This window comes from Oncorhynchus mykiss, chromosome 1 (genome assembly GCF_057628025.1).
Source record: "Oncorhynchus mykiss isolate SJ-2025 chromosome 1, ASM5762802v1, whole genome shotgun sequence".
Lineage (NCBI taxonomy): Eukaryota > Metazoa > Chordata > Actinopteri > Salmoniformes > Salmonidae > Oncorhynchus > Oncorhynchus mykiss.
In genome coordinates, this window is record NC_143022.1 from 49,003,043 (window position 1) to 49,011,948 (window position 8,906).

At 41.4% G+C, this 8,906-nt stretch overlaps 1 pseudogene; it reads left to right on the plus strand.

Moving 5' to 3' along the window:
* The first annotated feature begins 2,609 nt into the window (after window positions 1–2,609).
* Window positions 2,610–4,131, plus strand: LOC149985545 (uncharacterized; annotated as a pseudogene).
* The last annotated feature ends 4,775 nt before the right edge of the window (window positions 4,132–8,906 follow it).

The following is an 8,906-nucleotide window of genomic DNA, read 5'->3' on the forward strand; positions in this document are numbered from 1 at the left end:
AAGCTTGCATGAAGTGGCATGATGACCTTGGTCTCATATTTGAGGATGAGAAATGGGGAAAGCTCTTTTTAGATGCTCAGCGTCTTTCATTTAACACAAGGCACAAGTTGATGCAATTCCATTTTTTACATAGGGTCTACTTTACACCAGAGAGACTGTACAAGATCACTTCTAAATATTTAACATTTTGCCCAAGGTGTAAAACGGGAGTGTGCACAGTTATGTATATGTTGTTGTCCTGCACTGAACTAAGCAATTATTGGAAAGACATTATTCAGATCTTATCACAGGTCACTAACATGACGGTACCACTAGATCCTTCCCTTATTCTTCTTGGAGATGATTCTGTTCTACCAGTTAATATTTGTAGCAAAACCAGATTCATTCAATTGGCAGTCATTGCAGCCAATAAATGCACAGCTATTATATGGAAGAGTGACACTCCGCCAAGCAAGCAGATGTGGCTAAAAGAACTATCTTTCTATATTCCATCTGAAAGAATAAAATACAATTGACGTAATAAACCCTTTGAATTTACTGATGTCTGGGGGGACTTTCAGTAGTTTCTAGAGACGTCACCTTAGCTGCCTCATTACTACTTTCTTCATGAATCTATTATTATTATTTGTTTTTGTGTTGAATCATTTATTTTCTAGCATGGAATGTGAAGGTCATTCTGTTTCTTTTTTTGTTGTTAATCAGTGAAGTTAATACCGGTAGAGGGGAGGGAGGGGGGTGTTCCTGTGTTGGGGAGGGAAGGGTTTTGCACGATGTGCTCCCATGCAGCATGTTGTTTTGTTTAGGTGGAAGGAATAACGGGGCATTATCTGTATCATATTCTGATGAATGTTAAAATTGTTTAAAAAAAGAAGAAATGCCAATAAATGTATTGTAAAAAAAAAAGTATGTCAATTGAGTACTTTTTCCACCACTGGTTATTTACATTTTAGTCATTGAGCATACGGTCACACTGGTCAACCGTGGGAATCGCACCCACAACCCTGGTGACTAAACCACACTGCTTCATCAAACAGCAGAACCAAATGACCTGGTTTGAAGTTGAGATGACATGGTGCAAGTGATCAGTGCCGTTCGAGATTCTACATTGACTACAGCAATTGTGAATATCTCCACAGATCTCCTCAACCTACAGTAGGTATGCTATCTTGAACATGCACATTTTATATGATTAACTTGACATATGAATGAATACATGTATAGTTATAGTAACCTCAAAATGTGGCCATGGATCTGTTACTTATTTTAAGGTTGAATAAATACTGTTACATTAGTTTGTAATAGGGCCTTAACTTTAGGCTATTTACTATATTACAAAAGTAAAATTGAATTGTGTTTAGTTGACAAAGCAACCAAATATCAACATTTAAATGATATATTTACTGCTTGGATACTTCAATCTAAGACACTGGCTTAATTCCATTCTTTAACTTTCATTAACAGGCTATTTGTTGTATTTCAAAAGTGAAATTGAAATGTGTTTGGTCGACAACATCAATTTAGGCATCAGACATGTCACTTCCCCTATTGACGGTGCCAATACCAAATGGAGCCAAAATATTGTGGGTTTAGCGTTGACTCAAAACGAATGCACGACAGGAAAACACACACAACTACTACTATTATAGTATAGAAGTCAAAATACCTGTAGATATGTTCCTACTTGGACATAATCAAAAACATTGACAGCACAGTGATTCTCGTTCTAAGAGGATGCTCTAATAAATAAATAATTGCGATAGTCAGATTTATTTGAGTACTGGGAATTTATTTGTCGTGCATATATGCTCATAAGTTGAATATGAAACTAAAATCGTGAATGTTTTTCAAAGGCGTCTGTGTGGCGTCAGCTGCGAACATTCCACACAGATGTTCAATGAGCGATCGAGTTCAACTAAACTCACTAGGCCTACTCTCATTTTAATACATTCAAAACCACTCTACTGTAATGAAAATAAAAGCCAATAAACTGAATAATTACTGTCAAACGATTTCTATTTCTATTCAATTGTTGAATTAGGCATATTGTACTTAATTTGACATTTCATGCCTATTCAAGTGGTTTTGACAAACTTTTATGATGTGGACGGCTACTATGTCATAATGTACATGATGTCATAATGAAGCATTCTTTTGTTAAAAAAAGACATTCCATAGACAGGTCATTGATGCTCTTCCAGAACTGAGGTAGGACCTAATAATCTCAAATACACTACTTTTATCTTATGATAACTTTATTTGATCAATAACTGTAAGAAAAACTTATGTTTTGCGATGTGTGACAAAAAAAGTATTTTATTAAACTAGGTATTGTGGTCTTGTGTTTCTGTTTTCAAGAATATATTGTTGAAACTGTATAGTCAAATCCTACGTGTGCAAATGATCTGGAAGTCCAAATTGAAGGTAGGCCTTAGTCTGTGAATCTTTCATTTTTATGAATTTGTGAACATTTTGTCAGGAATGTCCTTTGAAAGTGGAAAAACACTAGTTCATAAAAACAACTGATCAAATTCTATTGTAATATATGTAATTTAGTCTATATTCTTATTCTCAAACATGTTGTTTGCTCTTCCACTGTGACCCTCACAGCCATGAAAGACAGAGGGAAGTCCATGACTAGGACACAAGAGACCAGTCAGAACAGTTCTGAGAACAGCCTGACAGACATCCTCAGTGTCCGGTGTGCCAGTGATATTGTCCTACAGCCAATGCCACCAGGGAGAAAGAATAGCCGATCCCACTTCCACAACATGGATGTGACTAAAGAGAGGGCTGACATGGGAAGGCTTCCATTGGCCACTCCACCCATCAGGCTCCCAATGCTCACTGTGACCTCTCTCAATGCCCAAAGTAACAAAAACATCCTCAAGGTGCCTCGCATGCCTCGTCTGCAGATGGAGGGACAGATGGGTAGCAAGCGTCTGGGTCCGGTTAAAACCAAAACCGGAGGGAGCACATTTACCTCCAGCCACAAGAAGGAGCCAGAGGTTAAATCCAGCAGACCACGGACACCAGGAAGCATCCCTAGGAGGCCCAATTTATGCTACACTGCAGCCAAGGCAGTAGCTCCTTTATCTGGGACTCCATGCAGCCAGTCTGAGGTGAGGATCCAGGCCAATCCTCTCAAGAGGTCTAACATCCAGGACCAAAGGCCCCGCTCTCCTCCTGCTCAGGCCAGACGGTCTCTGTCCGACGGCAGCCTCTTGCAGCCGCCATGTTCTCCTGTGGATATCCTCCAGCCGGAGGTCCAGGCCAGCAGAAGCCTGGCTCGACCCAAGACCGGGATAGCTAGGATAACAAGACATACAGATGGCAGCACTCTGAGGTTCCCTAACCAGACCTTAGAGATTATAAACTCCATGGGTAGGAGGGAGAGCACCAATTCTTTCCCTGTGCTGCCAACCATTGCAGTGTCAGCCTCACCTCCCCTGATGGCCATCCCATTGCCTACCCCAATGGTCAGCCATGTGCCTGACCTTCTGGTGCCTACTCCATCTGCATCTCCGGTTCCTTCCAGCCGAGTGCCTGCCCCACCTGCCTCCCCAGTGCCAGCCCGGCCTGCCAACGCCAGATCACGGCGTGTGTCGAAGAAGATCCAGCTATTACAGATCCGGTCTGCTATGCTGGAACAGCAGCGACCAGAACAACTGGGTGACAAACAAATCATATTACCCTCTGAGCCCCTGTCCTTCAGTAGCACTGAGAGATTGTTCCTCTGTGGTCCACCCTTAGTCTGCGGAGATGATGGCTGTCACCCCCTGACCAGAACTTCGCCCAGCCACACAGGTCGCACCGACCACTCCCCTTTATTGACCAGTAGGAGAGTCGTGCAGGTGGGTGAGAAGTGCCCCTTTGATACCCTCTTGACCCCCTTGGTCCCACTGGCAGAACAGCCTCCTATCAAGCGGGGGCACATGCCCGCCTCCCGTGCCAAGGCCGAGCGGGAATGGGAGAATAGCCAACGAGGGCGCAGGAAGAGAGTGGGGCCCATTCACTGGGACGTTAACTTTAAGTCTGGGCCTTTCTTCCCAGTGTGTGTCTCTCCATCACTGCCCTCGATCTTGGAGGTGGATGAAGAGTCTGTCTGAAGAGATGCAGCAAAGCCAGTTGTAAGGGGTCGCACACACACGCACACCTTCATTTTATTTATTTTTTACCTTTTTTTAAATTGTGAAGTTAGTTAAGAACAAATTCTTATTTACAATGATGACCTACCCCGGCTAAACCCTGACCCGGACGACACTGGGCCAATTGTGAGCCGCCCTATGGGACCAGTGCCTTATACCGCTGCGCCAATCAGGAGCCCTATTGAGACCTCATGGCCTCCCATGGACCAGAGAGGATCAGCTAGCATCTGCCCTGCCTGCCATCCTAGTACCTCCACTGCCCTTTCAACCCCAAACCACAAAGGGCAGGTGACAGAAATTATCCAGCGCCCACCGATCCAGGCTGTTCTGCATGAGCAGCAGCAGCTACTGTCGGAAGTACTGTTGGAACAGACTTTTCCTATGAGACCCAACAGGAGCCACAAGATGTCAAAGTACTTTCATCCCTGGGGTGTGGAGCTTCTCGAACAGTGTTCTCTTCCTGAAGATGGACTGCTTCAACTCCTTAGGAGTATCCAGTATCTAGTACGCTGGTGTGATGGTGGAATATGTCCCTCAGTATCAACTAGAGATTAATATTAATCCACTTGTTATTCTAATAAGGCAAATGTTAATTTATCATCACCATGTTCCAAAGAATTCTGTGTCTATAAAGTTTTATTGCTGTTGAAAATGATCTGTGGTGTGTGTTGTTGGTTTCTTGTGAGCTATGAAGTATACCCTTTTAGTAGAATGTTTATTTCTTCATTGGATTGGTTGATTTGTTGACCAAAGAGAAGAGGTAAGTGCTGACCGGACTAATATAAGTGAAGTGATTCAAATTTGTATTAATCCGAAGGTGGCACATCTGACTCACACCTTAGTGTCATAATTCTTCACGTTTTCAATGTATAGCAACACTGACAAATTCTAAGGTGGAACTATTTGTACTACAGCATTTGAAATGAGGATCTATCCAAACACAGTGTTTATGAAATGCGAGAATGCTGAACATCATTTTCTGACCAATAGGCTTGTTTGTCGTAATATTTGGCCAAAGTTCTCTTCGCTTGAGTCAAGAGGCCCTGTCTCAACTTGCACATGTAAGGGAAGCAGACAGCCGCAGATGAAATATAACTGCTGCGATAACCAGGTCTCTTTTGCCAAAAGAAAAATACCTGGATAGTGCCACATAAGACGACGCTTATATAAATTATTCCTTTAATACGAATAAAAATTACCCCTTTATCTGGAATAGATAACATTTACTTAGCCTTCAAACTGTGCTTAGTTTAAAATACTGTTGATTGGACTGCAAGGCAGTGACTGTATCGTTTTTCTTTTGATCTGAGGCCTGACACTGTACGACACTTTGTGTCTCATCCTCCGTCATTTGAATAAAGCTTCCTCAGCATGATTTTATTCTAACATTATCCATGTTTTTTTTTTTCAACCCTCAAAAACAAATGTTGATCCCCATGTAACGACACGTGTTATTCCACAGGGGGGCACTAAAGGTCTGTAACGAAAGGAGGTTGAAGACTTTGGACCTTGAACACCATCTAAACTTACACACAGCCTCAACTATTTAAATGACAGAAAATGTCATATCTGCTCTCACACAGTACATTAATAGATGATGATCCCTTTGGTTTTTCACAGTCCATCATAATAAATACTTTTTGGCAACGTATGTATTGTTGTCTAAGGTTCATTCCGAAACGCATTCTCTCCACCAAAGCCTACTAGCATTATAAAGATATCACTCAAGTTTAAGAGGTGTTACCACATTTTTGTAGATATTTATATGGGGGCCAGCGCAAAGACTCACATTGCACTGTAAGATCAGTCATGCATCGTACCCAGTCTCTCTCCAGAAACATGCATGAGAAAGCTATGACTCAGCAGAGAAGTATGTCTTAATCAATTGTTCAAGAAAGAAGAGCGAGAGATAGAGACAAAGCATAGAAGGATGTTGGGTAACATATGAACACTTTCCATCATACTCTCAGGAAGGTTAGGTAAGTTAGGCTACATGTGATTGTGCGTCACCATAACTGAAACACAGCCTTCTTTCTTTCAGTATTTTCCATAAACTAGGAAACATTTGCATACATTTCAATTTCCCTGGCCGGCACTAAAGGGGTTAATCAGCTGTGTGCTCTTAGTTTACGCTCACTAGCAGAATACGTCTGCCACAGATGCTGCGTTAAGGTGACTATTCTATCACAGAGAGGACTGACAACCAGAGGTGTTTCCAGAGGCCAACAACAGAGCAGGTTACAGAAGCTTCAAACCTAACCCCCGCCCCCCCACACACACACACACACAGTCTTGTATTTGTAACCAATTTAGGATTCCTCACAAATACATACCTTTTGAGGACCATGCTTTCCAGACATCATAGAAGCACAGAAATTACACTCATGAGTTAGAAAAAAAATCAATTATGAGGAAATCACGTAAAGTTGCTGACTCCTTGAAAAAAGTTAACTTGAAATTTTAACAACTACTTGAGACCATACATTGCAAATCAAATCAGTCTCATACACATGGTTAGCAGATGTTTATGCGAGTGTAGCGAAATGCTTGTACGATTCTAGTTCCAACTGTGCAGAAATATCTAACAAGTAATCTAACAATTTCACGACAACTACCTTATACACAAATGTGTAAAGGAATATTTAAGAATACGTACATATAAATATAAGGATGAGCGATGGCCGAACGGCATAGGCAAGATGCAGTAGACGGTATAGAGTACAGTATATACATATGAGATGAGTAATGTAGGGTATGTAAACATTATATAAAGTGGCATTGTTTAAGTGACTAGTGATACATTTATTACATCAAATTATTCATTATTAAAGTGGCTAGAGATTGAGTCTGTATGTTGGCAGCAGCCACCCAATGCATTGCAATGCATTGCCATCAGCCATCGAGAGAATGCCTCCTATGAAATCTATAAAAGCTATCCAACTGCCTAAGTTGTACCTAAAGGAAGCAACACGGATGGCAACTCAACGGCTGTAGTGTAGTTCTTCATTAAAGTATTTAAACTGGAAAAAACATTTTAGTAATGGATTCAATATATCCAAGTAACAGATTAATAGTTTAGACTTTTCTTAATTTTTCTGTAACATTTCAAGTCAGCAGGCTTTGTATTCTTGAGACCTTAGTCACTCCAAAAGTGAACCATCCACCAGGACAAACTTCCCTGAACAGTGAGATAGAGGACATTTGTCATCTGCCTATGAGATAGCCAGAAGCATCTCATACACTTATTTTATCTGATCTGCAACTATTCTGTTGTGTCTATAGAACTGTACTGCTCTCCAGTCCCTGTTTACTAGCGCTTGGGGAGAAGCAGCAATGCATTTCTCACAGTCTTGTTTTCCAGGCATTTTTCCCCATTCGGATAAAGTTCATCAAGGAATCTTCAACTGCATCCACCTCTATTGTCGACCAATACCTTTTTGTTCCTTTGTCACCTTTGTAAAGAGATGGCATTATGAATGACTACATTAAATAAAGGTTGACTACAATACAGTACTTGAACATCTCTCTGTATTAACTCTACAAGGTTACAGCTGTATCTGCAGAGAGTGTGTTGAAATTAAACTAATAATCCCAACTAAATAACTACATAGATAAGGATGTGAGAGGAGAATGTGCAATGCTGACATCAAAGCAGACTCAATCTGTATGGAATCTAAGCCCAACAATCTGTTTGCAACGTAAACCTTCTAATAAAAGCAATACCTATTAAATCAAGTTCCCTCCCTCAAGAAAAACAATGTAAAGCGTGGTAATCCTTCTGTGTTATCATCTATCCTGACACACTAGTTCCAGATCTAACGTCTTGACTTGTGTCCAATCCAAACTGAACCATTCTGTGCTGGCATGGTTGGAAATACACTAACTGATAAAGACAGGATTGATCTGGACCAGCACAGTACGGCCATAAGTTGACACTACAGAGTGAAAATGCACTGCCTGAAGGCAGTAGGAAACATGCTTACCGTGTGAGCCTCTCTTTTGTCCCAGTCTTCCCTTGGTCATTGGTTGTTTGGCCCGAATCGCTGACATCTCTCCTGGAAGACATGTTGAAAAGGACATTGTAATTAAGAATAGGTCCATGTGTAAGGTATAGGCATACCGGTCAGATAACTCCTCTTTCTCAGAGTCATTCTCTGATGCGCAATCAGTGGCCGCAGCATCCATTTCTTCAGACATAATAGTTTGTAAAAGACAATAAAAACAAAATCTAATTGCAGCAAGTTAAATAAATGCACAACAAATTAGTCAGCATTTTTGAAAATGCACTGACTGAAGACAGTAGTAAAAATGTTTACCGTGTGAACCTCTCTTTTGTCCCAGCTTTCCCTTGGTCATTGGCCCGAATCGCCACCATCTCTCCTGGAAAACATCAGTGGGATTCATTTTAGTTTCACCCAATCCAACCTATGAACCAATCCATAAGCGATAACTGTTGGAGCAACTCAAAATGCAGGTTTATAACAGCTGTGCCATTCAAGCCTATTGAATATGGTATGAGAGGGATGGCTACAGCCACACAAACCCTACAGATACAGCCATGTAGTGAGAGGGGAACGCGCAATACCATGCTGAAATGAAGGCAGACTCCATCAGGGTGGATCCTAACCTTTTTCACACCACTGTACAATCCAAACGGAACCGTTCTGTGCTGGCATGGTTGGAAATACACTAACTGACAGAGATGGTCGCCTCGCTTCGCGTTCTTAGGAAACTATGCAGTATTTTTGGGTTTTTTTGGGG